Source organism: Hesperophylax consimilis, chromosome 3, assembly GCF_061612785.1.
Source record: "Hesperophylax consimilis isolate HC1 chromosome 3, BYU_Hcon_1.0, whole genome shotgun sequence".
Taxonomy (NCBI): Eukaryota; Metazoa; Arthropoda; class Insecta; order Trichoptera; family Limnephilidae; genus Hesperophylax; species Hesperophylax consimilis.
Window position 1 is genome coordinate 27353665 of NC_142838.1, and position 24903 is coordinate 27378567.

The 24903-nt window shown below is 32.6% G+C and overlaps 1 protein-coding gene across 2 annotated transcripts in view; it reads right to left on the reverse strand.

The window, feature by feature from the left end:
* The window catches only part of HisT (Histamine transporter), a 163376-nt gene extending 141242 nt beyond the window's left edge, over positions 1-22134 (reverse strand). The window contains exon 1 of one of the 2 annotated variants that reach the window (XM_089650011.1): positions 22058-22134. The gene's annotated coding sequence lies outside the window, so the exon portion shown is untranslated. Of the gene's footprint in view, positions 1-21831; positions 22017-22057 lie in introns of those variants that run through there. The other variant, XM_089650000.1, reaches the window with a different exon arrangement.
* Positions 22135-24903: the final 2769 nt, after the last annotated feature.

Below are 24903 nucleotides of genomic sequence, written 5' to 3' on the forward strand. Positions count from 1 at the left end.
GTGTATTTTTTTTTTATAAAACTGGTTACTTCAAAGATCATTTTAGAAAGAGCAATGCAAATTTCATATCGCCACAGATCACGGTTAGCGAATTTTAAGACGTGCAAAAAGATTCCATATTTAATAAGATTTCCTCCGCATTCCGAATTTCTACCGTTTTATAACATATCATCATATCATATAACATGTCATCTTTTAAGATAATATCTATACATTTGTAGAGCCGAAAAGGTAGTTATATAAAATTCCCTAGATATAAATTATTAGAAAAACATTTTGTTCTGTTTCACATGTGTTTTTTTTTTAATTTCTTTAAATTTTTGATCAAATCTTATTATTTAAAATCCTAAATAATTGTCTGGACTCACCAGAACTTACCAATTTAATAAATCTTCATATTCCGTCTAGATCAACCCGACAATCTGATTTATTTTATCTACTCTCGTGTAGAACAAACATTCGAAAAAAATCCCCAATTCCTCGTATATGTGCACAATATAATACAAAATTTTACAGCATTGACATTTTTGGTAATAACCTAAAGAAATATCGATATGAAGTACCTAATGCGTACGATCGATTATTAATATGAGAGTATGGAATGTATCGGCAGCATCTCCTATCCTCTTCCTATTTTCCTCTTCCTCTCCCCTTCCTTTAACACCAAATTAATTTTAAGATACTAAAACTTCATTACTAATGCACTTTAACATAAGAAACTTCTGTGGCTTGACTTCACTTAACTTATATATTTATCTCGTATATTATATAAAAGCATTTGTCGAGAGATTTTTGCTCTATTTCAAACGAGTGTTTTATTAAATATTTTCACGATATTCGCTTAATTATCGTTTTTTTTTTAATATTAGCGCTTCCCTAACATTCGTATTTACATATTTCCTTTTCAACTCATATTTGAATGCTTACTACCTAGCTTCAGATCATTTAAAAAATATTGAAATCTCTTCAACAGTCGAGATATTGCTAGCTCTAGAGTCGATTTACATTTTAAAATGCTCACGGAGCAAAGCGCTGTAAAATATTTTACATTATTTACGTCTATCTGGAGAATTTATGGAGTGTATTGACACGGAATAAAATATAGGAAAATTTATTGAAGGGCTTGAAGCCAATTTCCTAGATTCTCCAGAAAAATGAATTTTGTGAATAAATAACACATATTTGGAACAAAATAGATTATTAATGAGTCGTATCAAACGATTTCACACAGAAATGACTTGGAATTGAAATCGAAATACCTCTGTATTCATTGGATATAAATTACTCCCCAAGAATCCCAAATAATTAACAGGATTCTCCGGCCAAATTCGGGACAAAACAAAAAAGGAATTTTGAATTGAAAAAATTAAATGGCTTTTCAATAAATTCTCAGGAAAAAATAAACTTTAACCCAATAGGTAAATTGTTGTTCTTTGCGAACCCAGCATTCCTTGCTCTAATAATTTTTTGTAATTGTAAATTGTGTTAAACTGTAAATGGGCATTTTCACATTTGGTTTTTGACACATTCTACGATTTTGATTGGTTTTTTCATTGTTATTTATTATTAAATATGTTAAAATTATATACTGTTTACATAGGTACAATTTTATTAATTTTGTCAGTTTAATTAATGTCAAATAAATAACTCTCAAGTTTAATTAATTATTTAGATCAAAGGGTAATGTGTTTTAAACTTGTCCCATTTCTACATTCAATGAAACAAAGTCTAACTTTGAAATTAATTTTAGGCGTATTAGAATAATTTTTGACTTAAATAGCTTACATAATATATTTTTTAAATATAATTTTTACGTAAATTACTGGACTAATGTAGAAAAAAATCGCTTTAACATTTCTGGTATAGAATCCGTTAGTTCCATTCCGTGATCGTGTACATATTTTTAACGCCGTTTTAGGGGCTTTTGATTTTATTTTTATTTTAGATCGAAGGAAGAGGCCAACGCCTTGCGCCACAGTGGGAGGAATATATGTATATGTCCGTCACTTCTGAACACATTGATCCCTAGATTCCTACCCAACCCTCATACCTTTTACTATTCCAGAACTTCCTCACCTTCCTTTCATTAAAAAACCCTCCACACAGCATCCCGAAAGATCCTCATGGTCCACTGTGCAATGTGATGTAAAAAATGGTATCGGAGAAAACTTAAAAATAAAACGTAAAAGTAACTGAAAGGAAAGCACGAAAATTATAAAAACATGTTTTTAGAATACACACACAAACTTGGCGAAAATGCCCAAATAGCAAATTATAATCTATTTACGTTAAAACTTATATTTCCAAATCTTACAGAAAACGCGAGTTTGCGTTTCAAAAATTGTGATAAGATTTTATTAAATGTATTAACTAAATGTCAATAAATTTTCTCGTGTAAAAGGAAGGTCAAAAACACACGTCTTTCATACTTTTTATCTGTTTCTCTAGTAGGCAAGTAAATATTTTTAAGGAAACCTTTATATCTTGTAAGATATATTTATTATTCGGCCGGCGTTGCCTTTTTTTCTACATATTGCCGTAAATGAAAAATATATTTTAATTTATTATTCAGGCAAGTGAAGCACCCCACCAGATAATAAATAACCTTTAAAAATGGCTATAAGAATGTAAGCTAAGTTTTTTTACAATTTATATTTATTAATAAATATTCCCCAAGCAAAGAAGAACCTTACCAATAAACTTGTTTGAAATTATTTACAATTGATAAATAATAATTAATATAGGGTAATAATAATAATAATGCTTGGATTATCTATATAGCGCCGTTTTCGTGAGAACACCACCACACGGACCACACGCTAGTAAATATTTGTTTATCAGTTGTAAAAACTGTGTGAACTTGAAGGTGACCGAAGGAACTAAATACCTTGGACACATAATCACCAGTAATCTGATGGACGATGATGATATCGATAGACAAAGACGAGCTCTCAGCGTTAAAGCAAACATGCTCAGTAGAAGATTTCGCCTTTGCAGTACCGCTGTTAAAAGGACGCTCTTCCCTTCCTTCTGCGCAACGTTGTACACGTGCGAACTATGGGCAAACTACAAAAAGAGTAGTAAAGAAAGACTACGGGTCCAATACAATAACGTCTTCCGCGCAATGTTCTGTCTCCCCAGATACTGCAGCGCTTCCCGTATGTTCACGGAGGGGCGAGTTTCCGGATATGCAGCCCTTATTAGATCCAGGGTGGCAGGGATGAGGGAAAGGATAAGCAGCTCTGGAAATATGTTCACCATGGAAGTCAGCTTCACTCCATCGTCCAGCATTGACGCACACTGGAGAAAAATACTAGCGCCTAGTATAGTCACGGCTCCCTGAAGGTTGAAATTTGAATTCTATTATTTTTATCATTTTATTCTGTTTTGTGTTGTGGTTGCTATTTTTCTTCTATTTTTTTTATCATATTTTTTGTCTCTCTATATGGAATGTGTGGGAACGCACTAAACTCCCCACATCCCGGAATAAACACTTATTCTATTATTATTAGTTGAGTAATATTTAAAACACGTTTATTAGTATGAGTAAGAAAGAATATAATAAAAATTGCTTCTTAGACAATTAATGCCAGATACCTTTAAGTCCAATATAGTAGTCCCATACGTGACTTTTCTTTCTATTTTCTTCAGTTTTTTTGGTTTTCGTACAAGTCGTTCAAGAAGGAAGAGGACGTTCGTCGATGATGTACGACCTCTCTCTGGGACTACTATAGTGTATAGATGTTATTAAATCAAATATAAATCACTTGTTATTCAATACTTGAAAATTATGACTTTAAGGACGAGTTGTTTCGGAGAATTTGAACAATTCATCAAATTTCAACGTTCATTTTCAAGTTCTGTGAAAGTCCTATTCAAGTTCTGTTATTATATCATCATAGGCTAGTTGCTTGACAGAGCTGAACTAGAAACAGAACTTGAAAAAGTCTTTCACAGAGCTTGAAAGTGGATATTGAAATTTGATGAATTGTTCAAATTCTCCGAAACAACCCGTCCTTAGACATTTAGGTAAATAGAATAAAGGTAAGGACACACTGCGCCGACGTAAAAAACGTACGCAACGCATTAAGCTATCTGGGAAACTTACAATTCATTAATTTTCTATGAAAACAGATGCTTTAAAAAAATACTTGTCGCATGCAACGCAATCCTACGCTCATGCAATGCCGATCTGCGCTATCCAGATCGGCGTGGGACGTACGAAAGAAAGATGGCTTTGGTAAAGGCCTTCCAACGAGTTGATTTGAGGGTAAGTTTCGTTTTGGCGTTTGGCGTTTATTATCTTTTGTTGCTCGTATTTGTTGTTAAAGTGGGAAATAAACTAATGGATTTAGTAAACGTTACAAAGTGATTTATTACATAAAATCCATTAAATATCGCGATACAGTGATATTCTTTTCGTGCATAGGACAAGAGTGCATGTTGACCTATTTTTATTATGAGTTTGTGATTCTTGAAGAGTTTTGAAAAAGAAAATCATACACACGGAATTTAATATTTATATGGGAACATGCTTCTGGGCTGTGTTCAGAATAATAAATTTCACGTCAGACAATATTTCAAGCCTTATTTATATATCCTTATAAAAGTTGATGTCCCTCGTCTAACCCTCGTTTCATGTCAGAATCTGCCACAGAGCATGACGCGATGATTTTGATATGCCGAGATCATCACATTATTAAATTACACAATGGTCAAAACAACAAACAACATTCATATACACTTATGATGATTGACGTAGCAAGTAAATTTTATTCGGTTAATCTGTATTTTTTCACAATTTATTCATTTAAAATAATGTGTATGATATTTGCGGCACCTTCCAGAGTTGAAAATATTTTCAGTATCGCCCCGGTGTAGAACGATTATTCAGAATTGGACATCGAATGAAATGGCTTTAGTCGTGCTTGGTGACCAGATCTAGTCACGCACTCCCCACCTTCCTCTTACCGATCACCTTCCATTTCGCAGAACCTTCAGCCTCACCACATACCTCAATTGGGGATGTCACATTTTAACTGGCTTCAGACTGTTGGGAATATAGCGCGGTATTCACATAAAAAAATATATCAGCTAAAGTACCTTCAAAACCATACGTTTTCTTGCAGTAAAAACCTATTTTTTTATGTTTTCAATAGAAATTTTTTATCAATTTTTGTTACATAGGAACAGTTAAAATGAAGTTTATAAAAAAAAATAAAAATGGAGTTATGATCGAGATAAAATTTAAATAAAAATAAAAAAAAGGAAAATTGTGAAAAGGCTGAATTTTACTGAACTTTTTATTGAAGACGTTATTTATTTGTTAAAAGAATTACAGCCAAGATTTGATTTATGTTATAAGAGTAAATGTTTTGACGCAACATGATCTCTTCAAAGGTTGTACGTGTGTTGTACATTTTAGGGGCTATAAAATGAATATGTCATTCTCTGCAATATCATGTGCTAGTAAAAGATGAAAAGGTACGAAATATGTACTAAAACATATCTAATAATGTGTGACAAGGTATATTAACACAATGGACATTAATGAATACCACAGCGCGTCGCTGATAACAATATTTTCCGACACCATTCGCATATTAAATAATATGTTTATCGAAATCCCACTGTGCAAGTTTATTAATTTATCTTTTCAATATTTCTTTCTTGACAGTTTATTCCACAAATCTGAACCTTTTCACAGTACCTATGACAGTCCACAGCATACTTAAATAACCGTTGTGTAGACTTTTAGACTACGTGGGCAAATTATGCATTTTAAATAGTGTTTTAAATTGTATTGTCCTAATCAGTTCATTAAAAGCGGCGAGTTGGCACTAAAATGAGAAATAAGGTTTCTAGATAAAATTAGTCACACTACTTACGGTGGCTAATCCCACAGCAGTGAAAAATGAATTCATTTGAAATTTTACTATTCAATGTAAAATTAGCGCTTCAAGCCCAGCTGGTAAACATTAAATTTAATATTCAAACCTAAACAAATATGTTGCTTACAGCTATTAGAAGAATGCTGATGTTTGTTAACTTTCGCTAAATGATGTACAGTGTCATCGAAAAAGTTTTACGTGATTTTAAAATTAAATAACTAAGTATGTGTGAAAGGTATACTACTAATGTATACACCAAAACACGCGAGAAATCTTTTTACATTACTAAAATAATTTCGATTTGAATTTCTCTCGTTACACGGCAAACATCTAAGCGATAGTCGACCTCCCTCCAGGTAACGTTTATTAAACAGGAGGATCTCATATCGAAAATCTATGTAATGTAAAACAAAAAAGATTTTCTGTATGTTTTTATGTATAAATTAGTATTTTTAATATACACTTAGTTATTTAATTTTAATCACGGACACCGTTTTTCGCTTACATTGTATTATATCAATAATAATCCGCAGCTAGATGAACTAGAACAGAAAGCAGACACTGTGTAAAAAAATGTGCCGCTGAAAAATAAATATATATTTATTTTTATAAGCAATAATTGTTCGCCTGAAACACTCATCCACATTGAAAAAATCTCCTGATAAAAAATACATGACGCCAACGGGACAATACATCTCCCGTTGGCGTCATGTATTTTTTATCAGGAGATTTTTTCAATGTGGATGAGTGTTTCAGGCGAACAATTATTGCTTATAAAAATAATTGTTATCCTTTGTGCTATGCATAAATAAAATCTTGTCTTAAAAACATTAATTTATCAAAAAAATAATAATAAATATATATTTATTTAAAATGTATACAATATATGTATACCTTTATGCACTGTATTCCCAATAGTTACGAAACTTGATGTATGTATACTCATTGGTATATAAAACCATTTTTTGTGCGAATTTCTTTTTAAAAATATATAACTATTTATTGCGCTTGATTCCGCAGAAGATGGAACAGATATAACGGGTTTTCCAATAAGAGGTGTTATTTTGAATAGCCCTTTATTTCGGTAGATGTTACTATTGAAGCTGTAATTTTTTGACATTTGAAAAGTTGAAACTACGCCATTTATAAAAATGGAACGATACACGCTTCAACAACGCATTGAAATTAATAAAATTCACTTGAGTGAATCAAATGCAAATCATCTTGAGTGATGAGGCTCGGAAAACCCAAGATTCATTGTTGAAAAGCCTCTCTATCCTCAATGTGTGACTGTTTGGTGCGGTTTATGGTCCGGCAGAGTCATTGGACCTTACTTTTTCGAAAATTAGGCTGGAGCAACAATTACGATGAATGGATTGCGCTATCGAGAGATGATTAATGATTTTTTATGGCCGGAATTGGATGGTATTGATCTGGACAACGTTTACTTTCAACAAGACGGTGCTACGTGCCACACAAGCAACAAAACCATTGATCTTTTACGATTGAATATCAAAATTACACCTCTTATTGGAAAACCCTGTATAATTAAAACCATATGTCAGCGTATGATAAGGTGCGATTGAACCACTATGTTTTTGATCACAATTTTTGAAAGGAATAAGCACAAATAAAGTTTTAAAATTACACACAGCAAGGTTAAATCAGTTTGTAACATGAACCCTGTTAATTCTAATGTGAAAAGTTACAAAGTGATATAAAATGCTATTATAAAAATAGTGTCCATCTTTAAACTTGAATAATATCCTGGTATTGGTATATTCATTTTATTTGTGGAAGCCTCTACCAGTCGTTGTCCTTTGCTGTTGATTATTATGTTTGATGGTTCTTATATAAATGGCCTTCCAGCTGTCGTAACAATCAAAACATGGGCAAATAACATTGAATCATTAACAATAGAAGACTTGAATACAAAGTTATTTTCTTGCGGGTTTGTAAAAAGTATTTTTAACTCGTTCATCACAAAACAAAACATTTAATATGTAGGTAGGTAGTGAAGGCAATATATTACACAATTAACTCTATTTTACGATAAAATTGAATCAAAAATAACTTGAGGGACTCGCCAAGTGATAGGGTAGATATAAACAAGGTAATTATCAAAGTAAATGATAGCAAAGTCGCTGCAGAAGGTGTATTTCAAATAAATCATTAGGTTGAACACGCCGTGCCCATCAAATATATTCAATATTTATTAAAGTTTCGCATATTTAACGAGCTGTACAGGAGACTAAAAAATCGTTTCTACATGTGATTGTTCTTCATAGTCGTACGATTTCCGTAGTTTAGCAGTTCTCAAGTGATGTTTTTGCAGTCGAATAAAAGTGTTTTTTAATATTATGAAAGAAAAAAAACATTGTTTCAACAATTCTATAGTAAACCAGCGAGAACTAATAAGCAAGTGGTAAAATGCTTAGCCTGGCCGTCGCCTGGCGTAGAGGCAACACGAATTAGCAACATGTAGAGATTGTAGAGCGTAGAGCCGTAGAGGGAAGTTTACTGAGTCACGGGTTCAGTTCAAAGTATGAAAAGTATCTACCTTGTAGTATGGAAGAGTAGTTACAGAGTAGGAACCAACTGGTGCTCGATCACGAACGTTTCTCGTGTCAGTGTTGCCAACATTAGGTGGGGAAATATGCGAACAGTGTCGAAGCTGTCTTCTGGGATTAATTGACTTTAAACTCCGGGAGCTAATTTAGCTAGATCCTGTGTAGTTGGCCAAGCGTTAAATAGGGTCGATTTGGTGGCGTGAAGAAAGTGCACTTTCGATCAATGTTTTTCGATCGGTGTAAATTTGGATCAGATAATTCCACAAGAAAGGAAATCTCCCACTACTGGAATGAATCTTATTAACAGCGTATACCAGTGAAAATCACTGGATATTATGATTGCAGGATTTGTGATGCTGAAAGTTTATGCAAAGAATACGTCAGAACGAGAACAATTGATGCAAAAAAACCAATAAGTCTACTAATTTATAGGTAGGTGGTTACTTGTCTGAATCCTTGGCATCAGTTCCTTTGAAAATGCTACTTAAATTCAAAGCAAAGAGTTCCAGGATCTATTGAACCAGAGTTACTTCGCAGGACAGGAATACTACCGAAATATAGCATTTTTGATAATATAATTTAACTATTAAGCAGAAACCGTCGAAGAAGAGTAAGTTTAACCCCAATCGGAAAAACCTTTTAAGGTTAAAATTGGTCACCATGACTAAAGTAACCATCATCAACGGAATATGTTTTGTGAAGCACCGAGAACTCTCGCGTCTCTCTCTGGCGTCAAAATTTTTGAACGATTTTTTCACTCAAATTCGTAGGACAATGAATAGCTTTCCACATGGCAACTTAATTTTCGTCACTGGCTGTGGAGATTTAAAATTATTTTATTTATATCTGCCTGTCTTAAAAAAATCACAAGACGCCATAATGTTTATTCCTTAGTTGGCTAAATATGGACGAGATAAGCAGAGTAGTAAATTTGATAATTTAAATATTCAGTAATTTATTTCTTCGTTGAATTTTTGTCTCATTATGTTGTAATTTAGTATTGTTGACTCAGAATTATATTTCGAAAGTAATGAACCTTTGAAGTGCCGTTAAAACAACGAAAGAAGCTAATTTTACCTAGATTTATCATTTTAAAAACGTCGTTTACAAATGGCACCAAATATTCAAACGATGTATTTTTTTTCAATAAAGCAATTCAGCTTAGTTCTGCCTTTTATTTACTAAGGTTACCAACGTTTTATCGAAATATGGTAGTATAGTTTCACATATCGCATGTAAAGTGGGGAGGTGTGAAACATGGTGTATACAGGCTCATAAGACATGTGTTACCCAGCGCATATGTAGGCACCCCGTCCTACGGCAGGTCCTAACTTACAGATTAAACAGGGGTAGGTGCCAGAAAAGGGGTGGGTTGAAACCCAACCACATTAGTTTACAACCCCTAAATCCTACGTACAAGCTTTACATCCCTGCTCCTGGGAGGGGTGATAAACCAAAACCACCTCAAGTCAGGCCAGGACACTAAATCAAATCGGCCCCTTATTTTTATAAGAGCCCTCCTTTATATTCAGCTAATCTAACCATTTCATGTTAACTACTTAAAATTTTAAAAATTAATTTGTAACGTAATATTATAGTGAATAAATGTAAGTATAAGGTGGATGATAATCTTAATAAAAGATTCATATTTACGGAATATAATTTATTGTAAAACAAAACATAGCAAGAGACTCAATGAATAATTTAAATATAAATAATCTCAGGGTGCGACTAACCTCGAAGAAACGTTAGTAGGTCGGTATTATTACGTAAAAATAATTAACATGGTGATTGAAAAGTTATACTAAATTGTAGGTAGTAAAATGAATTATAATTTTAAATATCATTACTATAAATATTAAGGGCGCCAGTTCCATATAACGATAGAACAAAATTTATGAAATTATAGTAAACCAATATTGCAAACAGTAAGAGAACTAAAGATTGAATATTTGAAACGAATATTGAAATGAATATTGAAATGCATAATGATAAACTAAAAACTTCCCGATTTCGTGTTGACCGCCATCCGCGAAGAGTCCTTTCTTCCCCGTACGTGTGATTGCTGGATCCGCCACCCGAATACTCAAGACGAAGCTCCTTTTGTTCTGTCAGCCAAACACCGAACCTTCTCTCATGGTGTCGCCAGTTGTCGGACATCCACACCAAATTATACAGGATGTCCGGAAACTCGTAGTACAAGCGGGAAACTGGTGAATCTACATCACATTTGGAGTCGATTTTGTAGTATATATTTTTTTTTATTTGAGCTTTCGTTATCGAGTAAATCGAGTTTGAAGTTGATTTTTTTTTTTTTTAATCAAATTCTTATAAATTATTACTGAAGATCAAAGTACCCAACTAATTAAAACTATTTGAAAGTAAAACAAATGAAGAAACTCGGATTTGAAGCATTATTTTGAAATCACCCTTCATTTAACCCGGTGTAATCATAAAATATTTCTGCTCTGCAGGGTTAAAACATCTGTTATTCAACCCTAAACACCAGAAAAAACTTTAACCCTAAAATAGCCGAAAAATATTTTTTTTTGGTTTTTTTTTTTTTTTTGAAAATGCTCAAATCAAAAAACTTTATGTTTTTTTGGGTTCCCCATGTGGTGTAGATTCTCCAGTTTCCCGCTTGTACTACGAGTTTCCGGACACCGTGTATAAATCAACGGGTACTTAATTTATCCCGTTACAAGAAACACTTAAAAATGTTTTAATGATGTAGATATAAAAGTTTAAGAATGATTTATAAAATAATTATATGGGAAGATCTTATATAAACACTAGTGACTTATACCCGGCATTGCTCCAAGTTGTGAATGATTTGGAGTAAAGTTTTGAGGTTGTGAATTCTAGGATAAACATTGACTTTTCTCTGCTTTCCGTAAATATAATATGCATGTTTTATATACATAAGCCTTCCGGAAGAAATTCTCTAAATTATAGTGAAAATACTTTACGGAAACACTTAAAAATGTTTTAATGATGTAGATATAAAAGTTTAAGAATGATTTATAAAATAATTATATGGGAAGATCTTATATAAACACTAGTGACTTATACCCGGCATTGCTCCAAGTTGTGAATGATTTGGAGTAAAGTTTTGAGGTTGTGAATTCTAGGATAAACATTGACTTTTCTCTGCTTTCCGTAAATATAATATGCATGTTTTATATACATAAGCCTTCCGGAAGAAATTCTCTAAATTATAGTGAAAATTCTATTACAATCCGTTGCGTGGTTTAGCAGAACTGAGCGCACAAACAGACAGAAATTTTATACTATTTAGAGATTAGAGAAAAGACCGATTCGATTCAGTGTCCTGCCTTGGATGGAGGCACAGACATAGGAATTAATAGACGAGAAGATAATGGCGAGGGGTAAAATCAACTGTTGAAGAACGAAGGGGGTGAAGCTGACTGTGATTCGTCAATAAATCAATCTGACAGTAAATAGGCATCTCGCATTATAATATCACCATTTACTTCTTAAAAGTAAAATCTGCTTTTGAATGAATAGACATTTTTACATGGGAGCGCAAATTACTCGCCACGTTATGAACAAATTTGCGAAGTCCAAATTCGGCAAAAAAATTCGGTTCTCTTTTCAGAGTCGAATATTTCGTTTAAGTATTTAGTTAAGACACTTTTATAAATGTTCATAATTTACTTCCCAGCAACCAACCGGCTTTGTGTTTCGCGTCCAGACATGTTTCTACAACTGATCCATATTATACAATGTGAATATGCTTAAAATAAAGTAAAATAATGCTTATATATGGAATGTAATACGACAATTGGGTTTATTCTCTTTTTCACATCTATTTTTATAAGTTTTCATAGCATTAGGTCAACATTTTGCCGTGTTATTTCGTAAAATGAACCGATGATGCCTCGACCATAGTTCGCACAAGAATGATGACGTCACGTTTTCAAATTTCACTTGAGGCCATACGCGAGCACAGCCGGCTCCAATGGAACCGGTATGGGGAGTAGGGATAATACGCTTTTAATCACTTAGGGCAGGTCTACTAATATTCATATGTCTATGGATGGAGGTGGTTTTTGCTCTACTCGTAATGTTGAAGTATTAAATACGCCGAGAGGAAACTTATAACTATATAAAATAATATCTCTTAAATATCTGGGAGGATATTTGGTGTGTAAATTGTCGACATTTACTAGCGTTTTAGATGTCTCTAGGAACTCTAAACTAAAGGTGGCTGTCATAGTCAGTTGTGAGACATAATACACTTGCGGTATGTACAAACATTGATTAGTTGAGATAAGGTTATCTATGAAAATATTCGACAAAGGCCGATGTGCCTTCATAAACGTATAAAATAATATAATACATATAAAATCCCTCAACAAATGAGTAGGTTCTTACTTGCCTACATAATTAAAATACTAACCCCTTACTAATAAAACACGTGTTTTAAATTTTTCATAACTGATACCAACCATTTGCCATAACAGTTGTTTAGTATTTAAAACGTTTATTAGTATGGCCCTACGAAGATTTTAAAAGTGAATTACGTACTTAAGTAATCGAAGAACAAATTCAATTAAGCTTAATAAATAGTTTTAATTGAATGAAAAGTGATTTTTTTTAAGGCGATGCCATACGTAGTAATGCAAAATCATGTGTTTTTGGTTTGAAAATTTGGTCGCCTAGAAATGTTTCAGATGCTTTAATTAAATACTGCGAGTAGAATTCATCTTGGCCTTTGAAATAATTGAGTATTTTTTAGATAAGTCTTTTTATAAGCCCAGAAAAAAATAATGTAAAGGCCTATGAAAACTGCTTTAAAGTTCAAATTCTCCTACTTACGAACCCATTTTCGGTTATGATTTTATTGTATAATGTGGCAAATTAAGTTATTTATAAAATGATCGAAAAAAAATTAAATATTTATTCCTGAACATCCTCAAAATAAAATAAAAGGCCCTTTTTGGCCATGTTTTTTTCTTGCATAAATCAAAACAGGCGGATGGTGTTAAGCGGGAATTTAAACCTTATCGCCATCTACGTAGGGGTTGTTATTGATAGCGGCTCAATTTAAAATATTACACGACGTAGTGCATCACCTTAACCACTTTATTTTAATTTATGCATTGTACTAGTACTGTTTATAACCAAATCTTGTTCAGAACAGAATTATTAAAAACTAACCTAAACACAGACATTTGCATTTACTTATTTATCATGTCAAGTGTATCTATATTGCGCATATTTTAATATGCAAAACATTATTTAGTATGAATCAATCACATATTGACGCAATTTAACTATAAATTATATTTATATTTCCTATATTCTAATTTTATTTGACGGCCTCCGTGGTCGAGGGGTAAGGCTTTCGACTAGCAAGCCGGAGGTCGCGGGTTTAAATCCCGGCATGCGCAAGTATATTTTATTTGATTAATTTCTGTTATTTCACAATTTATTAATTTAAAATAATACATGGTACAATACCGGCACGTCCCAGAGTGGAAAATACTTTCAGTATCGCCCTGGTGTAAGACCACCATTCAGAATTGAAAATTTGCTTTAAATGACTTTAGCCATGTTTGGTGAATAAATATAAATAAATAGCCGGGTACTCCCACACCTTCCTTTTCCCCATATTTTTTCCCTCCCCCCTACATTAAGTCTCACAACACACACCAATTGGGGTTGCCATAGTCTCACTGGCTCCAGACGGTTGAGAGTAGTTGGAACTCTTATGTGGTTTAAAATTTAAAAAAAAATTGAATCCTTTGGTAATTCGCAAAATATCTTAATTGCAAAGAGAAAAATGCATATGGCTGATCAATTGAAATCCTGTTTAAAACGTGTTTGCAATCCATTTCCTAATAAAATATTAGTTTTTTTTATGAACACTTATTCTGACATTCTAAAACATATTCGTGTTTTACTAACAGTTTGTTAGGAAACCTGTCAATTCGTTCTTTTAAGGCCTGCTGTCCAGTTTTAAACAGGAATACGAATAATTTGACCAGATTTAATAAATTAGCAATATTTTATATCAGTAAGTTTTCTCCTTGTGCTCTGTACATCATAAGGACTTTCGACTGGGGTTTTTTTCTGAAAGGGAGTCTTATTTCATTTTTTTCCTCGCCTCATGTGTGTCAAAGTCAATTGATGTATGGCTTTTAATTATTTTGTTTATTAAAAGTATACTATGATGTATAATAATAATAATATCTTTATTTTAACCTTATAAGGTATAAGGTTGAGAGAGAGAGAAAGCAAATTAAACCAGGACAGAGCATTAGAGGAATGGGGGGTAGAGGTTAAAAGGGGAGAATTTTATTAATTAATTACAAAGAGAACAATTTAAAAAAGCGACAAAATTATTCCTTTCTTTCTATAATTAAACTGTTTTTATTTCAACAATATCCATTTTGCCGTGGTAAATAAAAACACAGCGTCTTCCTTGAGAGTTTCAAGGAAAGCACTGTGTTTTTAGTTACCGCGACAAGATGTTACGTGAGTCATAAACCAATTATTAAATTATAGCCTTTACCGACACACAAATCTTACCAAAACAATCTGTAGGTACTAATTAACATTGTGTATAATTCTCCGGTTCATAACAAGGCTAGGCTAGCAAACGTTTACCCACAGAAGGTCCCAAATGTATTCGATAAGAATTTTCCTTGTAACTTTACACGGAAAAACCCAATATGCTCGAACATACCAATAAATTGGATGGTAATTTATAAATTGAGGCAGGTTTTTCCAGTTATTAATTAATTTTTGTTGAGCTGAAAGTGTATAATCTCCACAGACATAGGAATTAACATATGTCTATGATAATCTCGGTTTTTAATGACAAACTAGTTATAGGTATTCATAATCTATACCAAGTAATAGAATGTTTGAATAATATTTGACCGAATTTAAACAGTATAAACGTGAATAAAAAAACCGAAATTTAAAGTCAAATATTAAAAATAGAAGATTACTATTGGCGATGGTTGGCTACTTGATGTTTAATTTATTTAATTAAACATTAGAACCTTTCGCAAACAAAACAAGTACAAAAAAATCACTTTGCTTCAAAAGTACACCATAAGGAATGTTTAAACGTAAAACCACAACAATACTCGTCGGTTTATTTACGAAAAATAAATCTTTTTGAAATATTTCGTAACTACAAACAAGAAAATCTGCATGCATAAAGCAGTAAAAACTAACTGATTAAGAAATTTTAAAAAAAAATATGTAATATATTATATTATCAAAACAACTATTTTCATCTATAACTGCAAAACATTAGAACATTATTTTTCCAGTGTGGAAGATCCAGATGCTTACAGTATCGCCCTGGTGTAAGACAAACATTGAAATGTTGCTTGAAATGGTTTTTGCCGTGTTTGGTGACCAGATATAAATAGCTAGGTACTTCCTTCTCTCCCTCTGCTCCATCTTCCTCTTCCCCATCTCATTCCCTTCCTCACTACCTACAGCCTCACAACATACCCCCAGTTCAAGATGCCATAGTCTCACTGGCCTCAGACGGTTGGGAGAAGTTTAGACTCTTGTGCATTAAATATTATACAGACATAATATCAATACTCAATTGTTATTTTTTTAAAATATTGTTGAAACTAGAGCTTAGGCGGGTAGTAAAAAGTAAGCGAAGGTTTTTCTGTATTCTTTATAAATAAAAATGTAAATGTACTTTTGTTCAAAACCATAAATCTCCTAAAGTTCTTCACCGTTTGCTTTGAAATTTTAACACAACATTGAATTCGAATACGCGTGCGTTTTTATGTACCTATATTATGGTAACTGGATAAATCATCACAATAATAACTCAGCACATCTTTAAAAAGTTATATAAAGTAATGGAAAGTGATGCAACAAAAACTTTATTAACTGGCTCATGTAGGTTAGGTTACGGTAGGTTATTATTTTTTTTTTTCATCGTTTCTAATGACTTTATATCACTTTTTAAAAGTGTGTTGAATTGTCACTGTGTTGAGTTATCATGGAACCCTATATTATATAGATGTCACCTGTAAAATATGACGCAGGTAAAAACAGGTTTTTCTTTAAAAGTAGAGGGAGTAGTTGGAGAAACGTGCTGTTTTAAAAAATCGCCATCTGTTGGACGCAAAAGCAACATGCGCTATAATTCTCGATCTTAACAGACAGAGTGAGCCACAGCAACGCGTTGCGGTGTACAGCTAGTAATAAATAATAATAAAAAAGATTTTGATTTAAAAATCAGAATAACGCGTAAAAACTCTTTCTTATCGCGATCGTTAAAATTTAAGACCTGTACTTATTGATTATTAACGTCAAACCACATTCACGGTAAAGTGTTTAACTTGTTATTATGTTTACCTCCGCGTTTCAGCTTCTTTACACCTTGTGGCAATTATGGCAACTTTTTTGCGGCAAGAAAACGCTGACGAACGTTTTGGAACTGAATTACTTATTTGACTTGATCGTGTGAAATAATAACAACTTGAAATATGATGAATTGTTCAAATTCTGTGAAACAACTGGCCCTAAGGTGTTATGTACAAAAAAACAAGAGAGAATAATTCTTTTTTTTAATCTTGCTGTATGCAAAAAAACTTTGTTAATGTGTAAATCGGAAATATTCATAAACAGTGGGTAGATATAATTCACTCATATATATTTTTTTGTATAATTCATTCGAAAATCCTTCATCGTTACAACTTTAACAAACTCATATTTGGTTATTGTATGGAAATTAGGGGGTTTTGTTAATTACCACGATAATTTCCACAAAGTTTTTATCATACTGAGTTTTCATTTCGAATGGTCACTTCCCCAAAGCTTTTTTTTTCTTTGTCACATAAATTTGGTCGCTTTGAGGTTTTACTCATTAAATAATTTAAAAAATCATCTTACACTTGCAGAAAAGTCAATATATGTAGCAAATTAAAATTAAAAATGTCATATTTAATATATTTATCAAAAACACTATCTAGATTGCATTTAGTTCGAGAAGATTCTTGCGATTATACGAAACAGCTAATAAAAATGTGCGTTAAGAAAATGAAGATAATGTTAGTAGTTTCTTAGACGAAGTATGAGTATTATGACCAAAGGAAATAGGATCGAATTAGCGCAGCGGTAGTGCAGAGCCTCGGCAAGGATAAGGTCCTGGGTTCATTTCCTAGGTGCGACCTAATCTTTTTCTGATTTACCGTTTCAAATTTTCGTTTGAATGTAGCTGTTATTGTCTTTTTCTAACTAATTTAGAACAAACGCCGGCAGTTCCTTCTCACTCCATACATCGACGTTTATCAATTCTGTTTAAAATTAGACCGGCAATGTTCTTTTTGTAATGTTTTTTTTTCAGCTTGTAAACAAATGATTTTTGATCCATCCATTACACCACTACACCATCAAGAATATCTTTAATATACTTTACCTGTGCTTCATATTATTGCTATAATATTTTCTTAAAAAAGGAATAATAAAACTTTGTGCTATTTGACTTAAGATATCAAAAACTTCTTTTATGACCTTTTCTTTTCAAAAAACTATAATTACATAATGCGGTTTTTAATAAATCTAAAAAATAATAATATCATAAAACCAAAACATACAGGTAGTCATTAACTATTGCATAATATAATTTCGTTTTTTTGGGTTTTTCTTCCAGAGAGAGGCTTTATACTAATGCGACCAGCAGACGTATAATTTACTGAGAAAACCGAAGGCTTATGGACGTGATTGTAATACTGAATTACTGAAACAGTAACCATTCATGGATCAGAGTAGGTAAAAGAGAATAAAAACCGGTTAAATGAGCTCCCATACTTACCTATATAAAATCTCTACTAACGTTTTTACGGGGATTACTTTTTATTATTTTTATTTCAGTATCAGTATTTTTATTTCAGTATCAGTATTTTTTATTTCAGTATCAAGATTTTTATTTCAGTACCAGTATCAGCTCTGCTACCCCAACATAAATACAATTTTCAATCGATTTCCATGTTTTATATTCTAATTCAACTAACTAACCATCACGCTGTTTCCGCAGGGGTAGGCAGAGAGGAAAACCCGCTACGCAACTCTGTATTGGCACGGACTCTTCTGTTATTCTGACTCTTGTCTTGATACTACCCGACTCAAGTAATGTCTAAATATGAGGAGCTTATAATGGATCTTTTTAATTATATCTACCTAGTTATTTCACCTTTATATTGACGTTGGGAAAGTAGATATTTCACTTTGTGAAAATATATCTTATTCCACCACACGTAAAGCATTGAACATTGATTTTTGAAAATCTGAATTAGCAATTTCGTAGACACCTACAGAGAGAATAATAATTGAAAAAAAAACATTTGGAGTAGACATTTCTCTTTGTGAAAACGTTTTTTTCGTGTTCGTTAAATATCTATATATTTATTCTTTTAAACGCCGTCTGGTCAAATAGTTATAATAATCTTACAATCATCAAAACAATAACAAACTGATAAATTTGAGGATTATTGCATATGTTATCTGTTTGTATATTTGCTTTGTATAATGAAAATCTAATCATTTCCCGACCACGCCGGAGAGCCGAATGTATTAATTAGAAGGAAAACAATGTAGATTTTAAAACATGGAAAAGTAGACAAAGAATTGTATTTATTTTAAAGTACAAGAGGTGCAGTTTTAATTTTTGTGATTTATATTTATAGCGAAGATTTTCAATGAATCTTACTTAAGCTGTAAAATTTCATAAAAGAGTTTGGTCGCTGTTTTAAAGTCATTTTTTTAAGATGCCGAGGCCAAGAAGCGTATCTTTAAAAGCACAGCATCTCTTTAGGGACGCCATAAAGTCTAAGCAGAGGGTCTCCGATCCGACTATTTAAGGATAATGCATAATATTATGCCCAAAATGATATGGAAGACATGCGTATCTTATGCAAACTGAACGACAGTACGTAGCAACAAAATAAATATTTTTTTAGGGTTATTACTAAAATTCGGAAAGCAAATTTTATTTGGTGCTTGAATAATTAGTTAATTCTCTTTTTATTTGGTGCTCGAATATTTAGATAACTCTCTTTATATTTGGTGCTTGAATATTTAGTTAACTCTCTTTTTATTTGGTGCTTGAATATTTAGTTAACTCTCTTTTTATTTGGTGCTTGAATATTTAGTTAACTCTCTTTTATTTCGTGCTGAATATTTAATTAACTCTCTTTTTATAGAAAGTTGTTTCTTATAAGTTGGTACATATATTTATTACTTTATTAACGTCGCAAACCAGAAGAAGGATGTTTTTAACTGGGTGGCCGAGCAGGAGAACCGGGTAAACGATTATATTTGAAGGAAGACGACTCAAAATACAAGTACCGGTTTTTTATAGGTAGGTTTAAAGATATTAATCTAAGAATTCTATAACTTATACGCTTTGAAGAATATTAATTTATGAAATGGCACTGTACAAAAAAACATCAGATAAGGATTGTACACATTGTAAAACTATGCGAAGGGTGGAAATCTGACTGTGTGAAGCAATAAAAAAAATTTCAACGATAAACTCTGGCATTATGAAATTTCCACAGTTTTTTCAGTTATTTATAAGTCAATGTAATATTTTAAAATGTGTTTACGGATAATATAATTCAAGTTCTGATATCATTTCATCGTGGGCCGGTTGTTTCACAGTACTTGGATAGTAACAGAACTTGAATAGGACTTTCACAGAACTTAAATATTCACTTTGATGAATTGAAATTTGATGAATTGTTAAAATTCTGTGAAACAACCCGGCCTTAACATGTTTTCTGTTTTCTTTCTTGCTTTTAACTTATTTTCAGCGATTTTCAGTGGAAACGTAACATGAAATTATTTCGAATATCAATACAAAAAATTTCATACAAAATATTTAATGTTAAATATTCAATCTTTATTCAATAAATATACAATGGTTGAATTCTTTGCTATCCGAAAGAAATAAACGAAGATGTTCTTTAATCCTTTTTCGATACAAATAAACATTAAAGAAAGCGAACATTACGAAGTTTCTTAGTATGCAGTAAAACTTATCCTCGATGTAAGAAAAAACAGTAAGGATTACTTAAGATGGACGTTTTATCGACAATTTTGTAGGAGACTTACGATAATTCTGGATGTAATGCTTGAAGAGTTTTTGCAAGGAAAAATAAAGCTTTATTTGTTCTCAGCGAGTCTGGGTGGATTCAAATTATTTTCTAAATGGAAATTAAGTGTATTTTAAACATGAATCTCATTTCAGAACTATCTTTTCTGATTACAAATATGTACCTACCCACAAGAATTGTTTAAAATTAACATATCTATGAACACGTAGATTAGAACGAACGTCGCGTTTAACCTTAATGTGTTAGTAGTACAGGTAAAAGAGGGTTTTATAAATCACAAAATTCGTGCGTTAATGAAACTTTAGTAATACATTAATCTTTGCAGTATAAATGAAGACCTGAAGAGCTCGCAAAAAAAATGTTGGAACTTTCTTGTAGGGGAGGGGGGGGGGGGGTGGGATGATTTTTTCAAAACATACATGTTTAAGAACTAGGTCGAGTGAGGTATCGTTTTCCATGATGTCATTCGTACTGAATCAAATGAGACCACTCCCAAGTCGATAGAATCAAAAATTGGTATGATTTTTGTAAAGAAATTTGTGCATTTTTGTGCTATTTACCGTTGCAGATACTACTAATGCAGTCAAATTGTACAAGTGGACAAGTATTAAGTAAATATTGAGTCATAGATGATTTACACATAAATAAGAACAAAGTTTGGTGAATTATAATTTTTAAGTAACCTCTTAGAATCATATGAAAACGCTAGAAAAGCTTGATTTACATGAAAAAGTAAAACTTCAAGTTCATTATATCTTTTTTTAAGATTATGGCTTCCTACACGATTGCATTTTGAACAATTATTTCACAATAATAAGTGCGTAGATATTTTCATTAAAACAGATAACTTAATTAAGGAGTCAACAAAATCAGTGATATTACTGTACCTATTCTACATATTACTATTGTATAAAACTGCACATTTGCCAAAACTTAAACAGGTTTCATTACTGGGTATTTTACAAATTCATAACAAAAACATGTGCAAACAAACAACTGCATTGTGAAAGGTAGCAGTACTCAGTTGTATTGATTTGACATTTTTAACCGCAAGCAAATTGTTCCCAAACCATAAAATAAATATATATATAGCAAAAAAAAAACGATAATTTTAATACCACTCGTTTAAAAAACACACTCAAATACGGGACATCTGCACCTTGAAACATAAAACAAACTTATAACAACTTACATGCAAAGTTGTCTAGAATAACATGCATATTAAATGAATCTGCTCACCTGTTATATCGATCATCAGAATGCAATTATTAGGCTGGAAACTTTGAAATTCTGACGTTCGTTCACTCGAAAAAACACCCGGCAATTATGTGCCTCAAAACGCGAAGAACATCGTGGAACGTGGAAATTTTCGTTGCGAATCTTAGGCAGTGTAATTTTTGAGCTGCATGCTTTGTTTTTAGAGTGAGTTTAATTCATAAAAATGGTTTAAAACGATTTTAGCTACCGTATGTTGGATATAGCGCCGCCATGCGCTGTCAAGTTGACGTTACGGAATGGAGTGTGATGTTTTCCGTTCTTCGCTGGTGGCGCTAGTGTCTATGGTTAACTTCGCGCATGCTCAGTTGCGATGACAGATCTGTCCTTGAAATTCGCGCCATTATTTCTTGTAGGGGAACTTCGCAAAATATAAACGTACCCACGCCGTTATTACATGTGGGCCAACGCACTGAACAAATGCGTATAAGCTCATACTAATTATTATGAACCGTTGAAGCAAAACAAATATTTGCGAAGTTACAGTAAAACCATTCACGAAAACCAACCATTAATTTTATTTACTCGAGATGTGAATACAAAATAAAAGTGAACGATTTTAGGTACCTACAGAACGTTTATATGTATAACAACAATTTATATGTTCAACGAAACATAATTAATTAAAACAATTTTATATGTACCAGAGAACAGCTATTTTTCAGAATTATCAAAAAACTATATTATTTACCATGTGACTATTGGATTATCTATGTATATGGAGGCGCTACTGCTTACTAATATCTTGTCGAAACTTGTTCCATAAGCGTTCGATAAGCGGTCCGTGTAGACCGGCTTCGGTAGTTTTAGTTAGAGCTTTGGGTGAGTTTAGTATCGGATTATGACATGAATTCTGAAAAAAAAACGGATTTGGAAAATATTAAATTAAGACATGAATTCCGTGATTTGGATAATGACATTTTAAAAATCGATTATGTCATTAGTTTGGAAGAATCTCGGATTATTACATGTATTCGGGATAAAATTAGATTTTGACATAAATTCCCGGGAATATGATTATTATGCGAATTGGGGAGAATATCGGATTACGAACATGATGGCTTCCTTTGAGCTACTGTATTTGTTCAAAGGAAACGCAACCCTATTTGACCATAGGGGATCATATCGCAACTCAAAGGGAAAAGGACACGTTGGACGGACAGTCTGATCTAATCACTGAATATGTCACGGACACCTATGTTACCTAATGGTGGTACTGGGTGTCTAAAAGTACACTAATACTGCTGTTTTAGTGTTCATTATACAAGAACCATAAAAATGAAATACTCAAGCTACAATTAGATGCAAAGAACGAAACAGGTTCCACTATTAGATCGCGCTAAGCGGCGCGCGTATAGCGGATTCGGTAGCTTTAGTTATAGCGTTGGTTAGTATTGGAGGTCAATTGGATGTCAAATGGAGGTAAAAAGTGGAACCCGTTTTTTCGCTTCATGTCTCATCTAAATGCAGAACATCAATGGTTTAACCGGACTTGTTTTCCACAGCTATACGCTTCGGAAGACTGGTTTATTTTTAACTCAACTAAATATAACAAATAGTTATGAGTCAAAAGAAAATTATATTAATATTTTTATAATATAGCACAAAATTAATCTGTAGGTTTTATTTTTATTATAGATAAATTTTTGTGTTTTCAGTAAACAACAAAACGTCTGATATGATGTGATATTTTCACGGCCAAAAGAATTATAGTGATCGTATATATTTTTGGGGTATTACGCCGCGTTCCACCAATTCTTTATTTAACCAACGTTACGGGTGGCATTACAGTTTCCATCGTCAGGGCAGATGGGTAATCGAAGATTGTGGTGAAATGTGTGATTACACATCCGCCATTATGATGGACGAAGATTATAGACGGAGTAGCGCAAGAATTCATAATTGGTACCCCAAAATAAATTACTATATATTGTTCAGATTGAGAATTGAATCATCCCCACTGTTGGAAATAAAACAGTTCAAAAAATTGTTCGGAGTATTCAAATTGCATTTTCAAATCAATTACTTAAGTAATAAAAATATTAATAGCTTAATTAAACACAATAATTCCAAATGTTACAGTTTTCTGCAAAGCTGGATGCATTGCAAATGGCATGAAAATGTTGTTTTGTGGCCGTAAATTCAGCTTCTACCTAACCACGCTGTCACTAGAGCCCTCTCACGCCCTCAGCACTCCTCATCCCCTTTGCCAACCTCCCCTATATCTGTTAAATGCCTAGCCAGGGTCTACGCCGTAGAAGGTCCACTCGCCACTAATTGGTTAAGTCTCCACGAGCTACGGCTACGTTAGAACGAGGAAAGACACAATCTGTCCTCCACAATATACAGGTTGGAACGTGAATATTATATATTTTGTTCAAGTCATGTCACTATCAAAAGATTAAATAATTCTCATTTCTTAAACAATTCAGCATAGCGGGAAATGTTCCACAAAAAATTTATTTGATGTTTTTTTTAATATGAATACCGCCTGGAACCAGGGAGTTTGTGGCATCACTAAATTGAGGTATATTGTGAGGCTGAAGGTAGTAGGAAGGGGAAGGAGATGGGGAAGAGAAAGGTAGGAGAGAACTGGCTTTTAGATTTAGATCAGGTCACCAAACGCTAAAGCCAAATCAAGCAACGTTGAAATATTGAACGGTGGTCTTACACCAGGGCGATACTCAGAGTATTTACCACTCTGGAACGTGCCGCAATTATTCTTCATTTTATCAGTGATAATGAAAATTTAAAGAATATTTACGAAAAAACCGTAATTTTAGGTTTCTCCTTAAACTCGAAAATCGTTTTTATTCTATTTATACTAAAAAAAAATTATCTGTTTTTTTTATCACTTTGAATAAATAGTAATTCGTTTTATTCAGAGTTGGTAAATCATTTTTATCCGCCATTCAATCATGATCAAACATTCAACATCAATACTGTACACAACCGGAAAGAAGCAGGAAAAAAAAATCATGGTACCGAATTTCGACATATTATTATGTAATTTAAGTGGAAAAAATAAGGTATCGA